This window comes from Natator depressus, chromosome 3 (assembly GCF_965152275.1).
Source record: "Natator depressus isolate rNatDep1 chromosome 3, rNatDep2.hap1, whole genome shotgun sequence".
In the NCBI taxonomy this organism is placed as follows: Eukaryota; Metazoa; Chordata; order Testudines; family Cheloniidae; genus Natator; species Natator depressus.
Genome location: NC_134236.1, coordinates 91,605,648 through 91,618,425, shown reverse-complemented (window position 1 = coordinate 91,618,425; position 12,778 = coordinate 91,605,648). Strand labels below are relative to the sequence as shown.

Sequence of the window (12,778 nt, the reverse complement as noted above, 5' to 3'; positions counted from 1 at the left end):
TAAAAAAAAAAAAAGTCACCACACAATTTGGCCCAGCTAGCATCTTATGTCAGTCCTTGAACACTGAATATAACAGAGAGGGTAATGCAGATGAGACTAGAAGTGCACTGAGAGAATTGTGTACGGCTATTTTTCTAGACCCCCACCTACATTCTCAATGTCTGACTCTTTCACACAATAATATTAAAGAAAAAACTAAAAATAAAAACCGTTTGAGTGATAACCAATAAAAATAAAATCTGCTGGAAAACATCACGCACTATGTGGTGCTGCTGGTGAGCTGCACAGAGCAGGCTCTATGCTAGTTTGTTTTGGACTTTCTAAGACAAAACTCTGAACCAAAGAACCACATTCTAGCCTCAGATACCGACGGTCCTGCAGTTCCATCAGTTTTACTTACACACACACACCCCCCCCGAAGGAGGTTACAAATGGTTCGGCTTTTCTTACCTTTCTGTCTAATGTTCAGATTGTTCACTAACTTGCTAGCTGTTTCTCTTTGGAACCCTACGTGTAGAAATCCAGTCTGCTAATTAAAATTTGCATGCAGATACTGAATATAGCTGGTTACTTGAAATATGTGCAGATACCAGGTAATCCATTGCCCCTTACTTGAAGCATACTACTGATCTCCCAAGGTAGACAAGTCATTTCACACACTATGATCACAGACACAGTGGGTGCAGTTACATCATCAAACTAGCAGGAGGATAATAAAGCTCCTCATGAAGAACATACAAAAGGTTGCCTTGAGGAAATAAAATGTATAGGTCATATTGTGTATAGCATAGGACTGGCTACAGCTATGAAGTTGTACACAGAATTGTTTTGGTGAGCTAAGATGGAAAACATCAAAGCTCTTTACATACCTTTGTACACAACAGAAATGGTAGATTGTGGATTTGGATAGAGACCTGATCCTGTTCTAAGGACTCCAGTGGAAGCAGCAGAAAAAAAAAATCCCAATTTCAGTTCCTAGAGAAAGAAAAGAGAATCTGCACTAGAAACAAGTCAGACCTATGAACAGGAAACAAAACCACTTTCTCCGATGCCTAAGAATTCCTTACATGTTGATCCCAATCGTATACTTTTAGAAAGCATTATCATCTTTTTAATAAATTTTAAACATATCACTGACTTTTTTTGGTTCAGGCTACCTCCTACAATATTGATTCAGTGATGACACAAATTAATTGCTATGCTCCTTTCCATGACTTCTGTATTTATGATTTCAGTGCTGTAGAGACATATTACAGAAATCAATTTGTCTGTGAGCTTTGAACAGGTAACATGGGTAATACATTACTTTATGGTTATTCTGTAGACCATTTAATCATATTCACTATCATTAACTTAACAAATGCACTTCACATGACAACACCTTCACTTTTTTTTTTTAATTCAATGTACTCCTAAAGGTATATAAATTAGACTCATTAGAATTAGGAATGGAAAAGACCTATTCATCTATCTGGGTTCATTCATTTATAACGGCAGGATATGTTAGGAGTTGCCAAAATGACCAAAGTTCTATGTAGTCCAGGATCTCCAACAATGGCCATAATTTCTTTTGGCCCCTTAAATTTCTCTCGTCTATGATCAATAGGTGTTTCCCATGTGTTTGTCAGTACACGGCCCACCAAGTGCCCTACTTTGACAGAGGGTCCCAAGTAGGGTAGGTACCAAGCTCACTGACTTCATCCTCAGGGGATAGGAACTGTTTCACCTCATAGGATTGTTTGAGAATTTTGCACAACTCATATAAAAGACTCAAATGGTCCAAGTACACAGAGAGAGGGAAAAAAATCAGTCGAAAGACTAACAACCAAAAGCTGTAGCATCTAGCCTTACATTCTGCACAAAGACAGGATATATCTTTGTTACAGGGAATTAAGCCACCCCACATTTTGTCCAGAATGCATTTTTTCACTCCCCTCTGAGTCTTCTGGCTGTGCAGTCTGTTAGAGACACATAGTTTTGGTTCTTTGCCCTCCTGCTCCCAGCAAGGAGTTTTGTACCTTTCAGGTTTCTTTGATTATGGTACAGCCTCATAGCAGGCTCGCCACCTCCTCTCAGGGTGGTGGACTCCTTTTGGCCTGTTCCCATATGCATTCAGGACTGTACTCCATGGTTTGGTTAAATAGCGGAGGGCCAACAACTAGCCTAACCACACTCAAGGGCAGCCAAGAATTCTCTCTGCTGCAGGAGATTCCTTGGGTGGCACAGTACAGCATAGGACAGACAGTAGTGGTGGACTGCATTGTGCTCTGCTTAATCCTTTGCTAGTAAAGTGGTCCCTATGGGTATCCTTATACAAGTGCCTGGTTTGGACACAAGGTGGCCCAGGTTGGTCGAAACAGACAAGTGTCTTAAAGCCACCTTTTCTCCTCTGTCCCCAGACCTTTCCCCTACCTTCCAATGAAGACTGAGCATCAGTGCCTGTTCTTTTGCATCTGCTCACCCCAAATATCGCTCTGATGGTATATTCACACAACCAGAAGTGTTCAGCTCATACTTGCAGCCTCTTATCTGAGTGCTGGGCGGCTTGTTTTGGGAGAATATTCGAAGTGCTAGTCTAGCTGCCAGCTTGTTGTCTTCTTTGCATCTGTGGCTAACATAGCAGGACTCAGTTCCTACACTGTTGTCTTACTAATAATTCTAGGTCCAATATAAATGATTGGCAGAATCCAGCCATTACTTCACAAATGGTAGTAACAGGTCTACAAAAACCCTTCCTGGAAAATTATTTAAAAAAACCAAACAAACGAACAAAAAAAAAAACCCACCAAAAACATGCCCCAAGAGGATATTTTTCTACACTCACGCAGATGCTGGTGGGCTTTTGCCCTGACTCATGAGCGTTTATATCTTTTACTGAAAAAAATATTAAGCTAGTACAACTCAAGGACCATGTCCCTGCTGTCTAGAGGTCTGCTAAGCAATGAAACATTATGAAGTGACTTAGATTGATGGCAGACTCTGTGTGGCTTGAAGACATGCTATATACATAATACCGTAACAATCAGTTCATTAGTGACATTATCCTCCATTATTTTAATCAGTCCATGAAAGAGTGAAGACAAGTAATGGGATGGTTAGTTTAATTATTGTTTAAACATTTCATTAAAACCGATTATATCAGCCTTAAACATTTCTAGCCTCCCACTCAAACTTTGGTAAGAAGTGAGCGAGTGTATTTTTGCATATGAGGTAGTACAATTTCAGAGGCCTGGATTCTGTTTGCAGCATTCAAGACGATGTCTGAGGTGGAAAGCAGCCTTCAAGACAATGGATGTGGCTCAGTCTAAGCCATCATGGTGTGCAATGCTGTCCATTTGAGTAGAAGCCAGTCTCTTCGCAAAAGCTGATATGTCAGCGACAGCTGTTTCTGTGATGTGGCAGTGGGAGGTGGGGGGAGCTGAAGACTTTAAAGCTTTTCTCCAATTTAAAAAGAAAATTGTTTTCTTGAAATCCTGGCATTGCAGAAAATACTGGATTCTCCCCAAGCTGCGGCTGTTGCTCCAGCTTTGAAGGTCAGCACATAGAACAGCTTGAAATAGTTGATTGTCTGAACTGCAAAAGGCTTAAAAGATCCTACTAGGCCATAAAACCCAGATGTCTGTTCATACTGATTTTAAAATAAATAGAGAACAAAATAATTAAATTTAAAATAAATCCTGTATTAAAAAAATAGGGAGCAAATTAAAGCCTAAATATGGCCGTGACCTACACCTCCTGTAGCCCTATTCATTTCATTAGGGTTGTATACCTGGTAAATCAAGACAGAATTTGACATAAAAGCCCAAATCAAGAGAGGTGTTTGTTTCTGTCATGGGTTATTTTTCTGTGTACCCACCCACTGTGCATGAGGGAGAATTAATTCTATGATGAAGTATGAGTATTCAAAATATGTAAGTAACTAACATGTCAACTAACGGTGAGGGAGAGTAGCTAATGATAAATGTGAACCCATTTAATAGAGATCACTGTACTTCTGAAAGTTGCTTTATTTTCCCCTTCTCTCAGTCTACTCACATGCCACACTTCACTGTAGCATCTGAATACCTTACTGTCCTGTTGTTCAGGAATTCTTTGATTGGGATTGGCAAAGAGCTGATGTCCTGCTGCCTTTCCCCTATGTTTCCACCTTCGAACCTACATTTTTGTTTTAAAAAAAAAATGCATTAAATACTTTCCTAATATTACATTTCCATGCCAACTGTTGGTGCTGCTAACTAATGCTGGACCACAAGGGCCATTGGTCTGATCTAGTATGGCACTTCCTATGTCCCCTCTGCCGTGCCACAGAGACGATATGATCTCAAATATGACAGGATGTGTTCCCCAAGACCAACCTCTCTATTAAGACATGGTCCACGTTAGGAAGAAGTTTGAGAACCCTTGTTCTAATATATATAATAATTTCAGCCTCTTTCTAAACTTGTGGCATAGCTGGGGTGACTATCTCCTGAGCCACTCTGTTCAGTTTTGAAGAGAACAAATAAATATTCAGCACAATGAGATCTCAAACAAAAAAACTAGATGAAAAATCCCCATTTTTTGCAGTCTCAGAGAATCAAAAGGACCAAACTGCCATGAAGACTAAACTAATCATCCCTCCTGTGCTGTGCAGAAATCTGGACAAAACAGTGTAGTATCTAGGTGCTAGATAAGCACTGACAACCTCTCTCTCTTCCCCCCCCCCATGGGTATTAGAAAGCAATTTATTTTTTTTCATTGGATTTTTTTTGTTTTGTTTTTATTCATGCAACATAGAATTGCAAAACAAATGCCCACAGCTTCCATCAATGAAATGATTGGATCAAAATATATATGAAATTATGCCATGGTGGGGGGGGACGACCCAAACGTACTATACCACTGGATAAGTCTTGTTGGGGCAGGCAACACGCCTAGGCAGAGGAAAACTCCAATTTCAAACCAAAACATGTCAGGCTTGGACAGCCAACCTGTAAAGCTCGTCCAATAGATGTGATTGTGTGAACCACATAGGACTAATGCGTTCCCTGCAAGCAGCATACAACAGCCTTGTCTGACTGTGGCAAGGGCTGCTAAAGTTAAAGAAGGGAGTTAGTAAGCTGGAATGTAGGAACGTTGATTTGAAGAAGTTTGGAGTGATGTGAAGTCTCGAAGAGAAAATAGTGCCCATGTACAAGAGACCAGATGGAAAGGTTGCAAAGCCAAGATGCCGATAGAGGTTACAAAATTCAGGAGGTTCAACCTTCTGAAAGGACATTGGCATTATGATGGATGAACCCATGCAGTGGCGTAGGACAGTGATTACCAGAATGTCAGACCAATTGCTGACTGTAAAACTGTGTTGCAAAGAGGTAACTATCCATACAGTAAGTGGGAGAGGATCAAAAGGTAAAAGAGGGTGTGTTTTGATGAGTTGTTGTGCCTTACCAGAAATACACTATACAATCAGAAGGTAATTATTGGAGCAGATGTCTATACTACCGCTTAGGTAGATGTAAGTTGCGTCGCTCAGGGGTGTCAAAAACCCACCCCCTTGAGCAACATAACTTACATCGACTTAACACAGAGTCTTATCACGTCTTCACTGACGCTGATTTAGTGCAGTAGTGAAAAGCCCCTACATGCATACGTTGTAACTGTGAAGGTGGATATGAAACAGTCCATGGAGGGCATGACCTTGGAACTGGAAACTTAGAGAGGGAAATAACCCTATAGCCTTGTCAATTTCAAACACACTCTTTCAGAAGAGGGAAAGCCATCTCATAAGTGTCCTCTACCAGCATAACAAGTCCCAAATTGAGTTCCTTTTAATAATAAATAATAATAGTAATAATTAAGAACAACAGAGAGATCAGGGATAATCAATTGTAAGATAATAGTTGGCAAGTGCATTGTGAGACAGCACAGAATTCTCCTTGTGGTATTCAGAATGCAGAGACTTTGGAAGCACCTGAACTCCTGGGCACTGGAAAAGCCTAAGTGGTGGAAACTTAAAGATGAGAATGGAAAAAAAAACAACCCTTCAAAGAAGGAGCAATGTGTAGATTTCCTGAGTGCACACCGGAATGCATGGAGGACAATTGGTTCAAACTCAAGTCAACTTTGCTGAAAACGGCATATGAAGTCCTAGGAGTGATTAAACCAATGCCAGAAAGGATAAGAGGGGAGATTTGGTGGTGAATCCACTGAGGAAAAAAAGGTAATCTTAAAAAAAAATGGCAGGCCAGTAGCAGTGATAAGATGGCATATACAGGAGCACAAAAGGAGCCCAAAAGATGATGTGACAGCCAGAAGTATAGGCTGTGATGACTATATAACTCACCAGGAGGACATGAGGGAGAGACTCACCAAAGTCAAGAAAGAAAATGAGGGATGTGAAAGAGTTTGCTTACATTAGAAATGAATTTGGTAAATTGCAAACAAATGATGAATCAATGTTTGGAGTGATAATTTTGAAAGAGTGATGAATGAGGAGAACCGAAGGAAACCAAACTGGTGCATGGCAGATAAAGGAAGAGGTTACAGAGGCACTTAAGCATCTGGGCCAAATTAAGTACCACAGGATCCGGTGAAATCATTGAGAAGGGAAGAAATCAAGTATCTTACAAGTTTGTCCAACAGTATTCTTCAGAAAGGAACAAAGCCAGATGAATGGTGTAAAAGCTTGGTGGTGCCTATTTTTAAACTCAAACAAGATATTACACTGTGTGCTAATTATCATCCAATTAAGCGGATGTCCCATGTTATGAAAGTATAGGAGAAGATTACTGAAGAGCATCTATATAGAACTGTTGAAATTGGGAAGGGTCAGTATAGATTCATGCTGGGAAGAGCACAATTGATGCCATATTTGCATTATGGATCCTCAGAGAAGTTTATAGAAAAGAGATGGCAACCGGGTATCGTCTTTGTGAATTTGGAGAAGGCATACAATCATGTACCAAGAGAACTAGTTTAGTGGGATTTCTGATGGAGAGGTGTGCCAGGAAGATATATCCATCTTATCCAGGATATGTATGCTGGAGTGACTACTGCACTCAAAACTAAATGGGGCTACAGTTAGAGAATTTCCAATAAACATTAGCCTACATCGGGGAAAGCAGTTTTTTGTTTGCAGTTGTCATGGGTGCAATAAGTGAGACTATACAAAAGGAAGCACCTTGGAACATGCTGTTCACTGATGACTTAGTCAGATATATGTGGAAGATTAAGACCCAGCAAGCCAATTGCAACATAGCTCTGAGTGGGCTGGACTTTGAGTGAACACTGGTAAGACCAAGCCGATGATAACAGAGAGGAGGACTCATTATATAGCATATCACAGGCAGAGAGCTTAGAAGAGAGTGAAAGAATTTAAATACCTAAGGTCAATTGCTGTGGATGATGCTGTCCTCCCGAGTGATGTCAAGCATCGTAAAAAAGCTGTGTGGTTCAAAAGGAGGGAGCTGACTCCAGTTCTCTGTGACAAACAAATGCCTATAAAGTTAAAAGGAAGAGTGTAAAAACCTGTAGTTTGACCCATCTTAACGTTCTAAACAAAGACTTGGCCAGCCATAAGAAAGAAAATCAGTGTACTTTCTGCCATGGAAATGAAGACAGGGTCAGAGGTTGGACACTTCATGATAGGAAACTAAATTAGGTTGTTTGTGGCCGAATGTGGCTTGCTCCAATGTACGACAAGTCGAAGGAGGCTAGGCTACACTGGTAAGGGTATATCCAGCAGAGACTGGAGAGCGGAGATGTTGGTAGGGTGGCTATGGATTGTGGATGGAAGATGACCAAATGGCAGACCAAAGACTCGGGGCATCAGTGGACCTCAGAAAGACCTATCTGCATGACAGTGTAGTGTACAATCATGAGTTTTGAAAGAAGGCTATAAAAGCCACCAACCCCAAATAGGGAAATGGCTGGAAAGAAAAAGAAACCACCCTTGGAAGAGGCCATTTACCAAAGCAACAGACCAAGTCAGAGACTTTGATCAAATGTGGCTCCCTTCTACCGATCATGTAGGGGAAAGAACTGCTTGGACCAAGGATTGAGTCTATTACTCTCCTCTAAATAAGTGAGAAATTATACTGCACTGAATCTAAATGGGTCTTTAGCTAGCTCTGTTCCCTCTGGCTGGGATGCAATTAGTCAGTCACGCCCAGATACAAAACATCACTCTACTTGCTTTTCCCCCTTCTCTAGAAGGTGATGGGGGGAGGGGTGTAACCCCATCACACATACCCATGTCAGTACTGCAGTTTTATCAGTAGAAGGCAACATGATCACACACTTGACTGAGACAATCCATCTGTAGAGGGCAGTGATACGAACTGTGGGAGACCAGTGAGAGAAACGTTGTGTATTAGCTAATCTAAGGATGGGCACCAATTTCAAAAATCAGATTTGGCCTTAGCATTTGGGAGTGTTTAGAACTGAGGTTTTGAGTCAGGCCCAGCTTTGAACCTGACTGCAGCTTTACCATCACTTACTAAAATGGGTAAGAGTATTTGGAAGTTGACAAGGAAGGGTTGGATTCACAAAAGGACTTGAGGTACCTAAATCCCAGAAGCAAGTCCCAGTGAGATTCAGAAACCCCCCACTCAGCTGCCCCCGAATCCCTTAGGTGCCTAAAATTGCTTGGTGTCTAAATTTTTGCAGTAAAAGTTCTCTAGGCACATATGTTTCGGCCTCAGTGCACGTGCATGGCATCCCCATGCCAGGCATCTGGTCACCTAAGCCTCAGAGTAATACATAAACTGGGGGGGGAAACTAGGTGGCCTGCCACCTAACTCACCTCCAGGCCTGATCTGGTTGGCATGAGCAGACCCTACTTACCAGATTGGGTCCCTGTAGGCAAACTTACACAAGACAAGACAAGACATGTGGAAGGAGGACAAGAAGATCTCCCTCATAACTTTTAGCATAATGGTTAGGTTACTCACCTGAGATCTTGGAGACCGTTGGTTTAAGTCCTCCCCTTCCCTCCTTTGGGCCAGAGATCTGCCACCACTTCACGGATGAGTGCCCTAATTACTGGGCTATGGGATATTCTGCTGAAGTTGTTCCTTTGTGGATAACTAGCTAGCAGTCACTGGAGTTGGAACCGGGTCCTGGGTCTCCCACCTCCCAGGTGAATACTCTAACCACCAGGCTAGAGAGTCATTCCCATGTGCATAAATTCACTTTCTCTCTGGCCCAGTGGTGAAGCTGCTACACTGTGGATAAGTAATGAAAGAACCATTGGTTTCTTCCTCTTCCTTTCATCCACCCCCATCTTCCTACAAAAATGGCACAGGAATCTGACTCCCAGAGAGGGTTTGCACCTATTGAAGCACTGGGGATGGGTGGGTGTGGGCCTGCCCACATCTGAAGCCCCCCCCCGCCACCTCCAGCCTAAGGGAGGAGTCACCAGACCCAGGCATCAACTAAGCACGGGAGACAACTAATGAACAAAAAAAAAAAAAGAAAAAAGGACAGGAGTGAGAGTCACAGGTTCAAAATGAGAGATCCTGAGGAGGACACCGAGCAGAGAGCCCCCAGACAGCGCATACTGCTCCTCAAAGGTGTCCAGTAGGGATGGGAATAGTGTTTAAAAAAGTAACTGTTTAAACTATTACAATTGTATCATTTAATCATTAATGAGTTCACAATCTACCCCACGTATACATTATCTTTGTCAAGTGTCTTTACTAACAACATAACCAGACAGTCGTGTGTGTAAAACCCACTTTTTTTGTTTAACTTTTACCTAATATCCGTGAGCTGCCCCAACCCCCAAAAAGTCCAATTAGAATTTCAACTCTACTGCTGATTTTTGTTAATTTTTCTTAACATGTTTACATGCTCTGGTGTCAGTCTTGTGTGCAGCTGATTAACAGTAAGGCCAGCGTTGGAAAACACATGTTCTGCAGGCACAGACGATCCTGGAATGCACAGGTAGCTCTGCCAATTGTCCAAGCCTTGGAAAATGCTGTACATTGACCTTCCACCGCTCCAGTGGACTGCATTCCAATGAAGGACAAGGCTCCCTGAAGTAATTTTCCAGTTCATTTTCTACTACATTCTCCTCATTCTCCTTTTTGGTATAATCTTCACCTAAAAGCATCACTATAACACCCGTCTCAGTTTCACACATTTTTTTCGGCACTGGCTCTATCGGCTCTTCCGTTTCGGCTCTTCTCAATTCAGCCACAGCACTTGGAGGTTCTTCTATTTCTAACATCGATGCAAGTTGCAGAAGCTTTGATTTAGTAGTGATCTGGACAACAGGCAAAAGAAACCACATGTGTTTATGGCGTGGATCTAACAAGGAGGCAATAAGTACAGGTTTGGTAGTTACGGCAGGATCATTGGGTTTCACGCAATGCTCCAAGAGCAACAAACACCAGCCTTGAAATCAGCGACCTCCATTTTCGACAGAAACTTCACTTTTTTGGTGAGTTTGGAGAAGACTGTTGCAAACTGGATAAATATTTGAAATTGACACGGACTGTTCAGCAGACATGGCAGTTTGCATTTTAAAGTGGAAAGTACTGGCAAGATATCCTCTATTAATTCATAGAATCATAGAATATCAGGGTTGGAAGGGACCTCAGGAGGTCATCTAGTCCAACCCCCTGCTCAAAGCAGGACCAATCCCCAATTAAATCATCCCAGCCAGGGCTTTGTCAAGACTGACCTTAAAAACTTCTAAGGAAGGAGATTCTACCACCTCCCTAGGTAACACATTCCAGTGTTTCACCACCCTCTTGGTGAAAAAGTTTTTCCTAATATCCAACCTAAACCTCCCCCACTGCAACTTGAGACCATTACTCCTTGTCCTGTCCTCTTCTACCGCTGAGAATAGTCTAGAACCATCCTCTCTGGAACCACCTCTCAGGTAGTTGAAAGCAGCTATCAAATCCCCCCTCATTCTTCTCTTCCGCAGACTAAACAATCCCAGTTCCCTCGGCCTCTCCTCATAAGTCATGTGTTCCAGACCCCTAATCATTTTTGTTGCCCTTCGCTGGACTCTCTCCAATTTATCCACATCCTTCTTGTAGTGTGGGGCCCAAAACTGGACACAGTACTCCAGATGAGGCCTCACCAGTGTCGAATAGAGGGGAACGATCACATCCCTCGATCTGCTCGCTATGCCCCTACTTATACATCCCAAAATGCCACTGGCCTTCTTGGCAACAAGGGCACACTGCTGACTCATATCCAGCTTCTCGTCCACTATAACCCCTAGGTCCTTTTCCGCAGAACTGCTGCCTAGCCATTCGGTCCCTAGTCTGTAGCGGTGCATTGGGTTCTTCCGTCCTAAGTGCAGGACCCTGCACTTATCCTTATTGAATCTCATCACCTTATTGCCAGTGCTCATCTCGCAGCTGAAGCGTTTGGGCATCAGATTGTTTTGTTAGAGCGCTATCTGGAAGCACAGCTGTTATAGCCCACCTTCGCTTACTGAGTCTTTCAAACATGTCATATACCAAATTCCGATGAGTTTTACACAACTGGATCAGATGGTGTCGCTTAACCCAAAGCTGTGTTTGTTTTCTTTCTAGTGCTTTTTCAGCTACGGTGCTTTGGTGCAAATGTGCAACTAGTCTACTTGCAGCTGCAACAGCATGATCCACACTACTTGAAGAAAACCCATCATTTATGGCTAGCTGCAAAGTATAGGCAAAACAATTGACAGATTCCCATGTAATATACCTGGCGAGCACAATGTTGCTTGCATTATTGTGTACACACGCCAAGACATGACTTGCCAGACCCCATCTTTCCACTACAGTGTCTAATTTTTCAGCAAGGTTTTCTGCTGTGTCGTTCTGCCATAATTTCGGTTTGTAGAACTGCAGATCGAAGCTCTCAAATTTCAATATAATGGTAAGTGACAGTCATGTAACTTTCTGTAGTTAATGCCGTCCGGCAGTCAGTGGTGAAAGCAACTTTAACAGCATTTTCCCAGACAGACTTTACACAGTATTCATCGCACTTCTCGAGTTGCGAGGTTATAGTCGGTCTCACAGGCATACGGTATTCAGATTCTACAAAACTCATCAATGCACAAAAACCTGTGCCCTCAACGACACTTATAGGCAGCATATCTGTAGTGATCATGGTTATGGCTACGTTTTAGTCATGAGTATTTTTAGTAAAAGTCATGGACAGGTCACGGGCAGTAAACAAAAATTCACGGCCCGTGATCTGTCCATGACTTGTACTATATAAGCTGACTAAAACTTGGGGGGGGGGCGCAGGTGCTCTGTGAGGGATGGTCCAGTGGCACCGCAGGTGCCGGGGCACGTGGCCCGGGACCCCCACCGGTGCTGGGGATAGGGAGCCGGGCGGTGGCATGTGGCCCAGGACCCCTGCTGGGGGTGGGGTTGGTAGGGCTGGCAGGCTCCTTAGCCAGCTCCGCATGTCCGTGCAGCTCCTAGCAGGGATGGAAGGACGGGGGGGGAGGGGTGGTGCTCCCTGCGCTGCCCCCACCCCGAGCTCTGACACTGCAGCTCCCATTGGCCAGGAACTGCAGCCAATGGGAGCTGCAGGGGCAGCACCTGTAAGCGTGGGCAGCGTGCAGAGCCCCCTTGCTCTTCCGTCTAGGAGCTGCAGGGACATGCCAGCTGCTTCCGGGGAGCCACCCCCACTCCCGAGGTGAGCGCTGCCCCACACCCAAACCCCCTGCCCAAGCCCTGAGCCCCCTCCCACATCCAAACTGCCCCAGTAATGGCCAGTGCTTCTGGCCTAAGGGCTGCCTGATCTGTTCGGGCAGCCCCAGAGCAAGCCGCACTGGCTGGTACAG

The 12,778-nt window shown here is 43.4% G+C and overlaps 1 pseudogene; it reads right to left on the bottom strand.

The window, feature by feature from the left end:
• Positions 1-9,768: 9,768 nt before the first annotated feature.
• LOC141984506 (E3 SUMO-protein ligase ZBED1-like) overlaps positions 9,769-12,778 on the bottom strand; it is a 31,310-nt pseudogene continuing 28,300 nt past the window's right edge.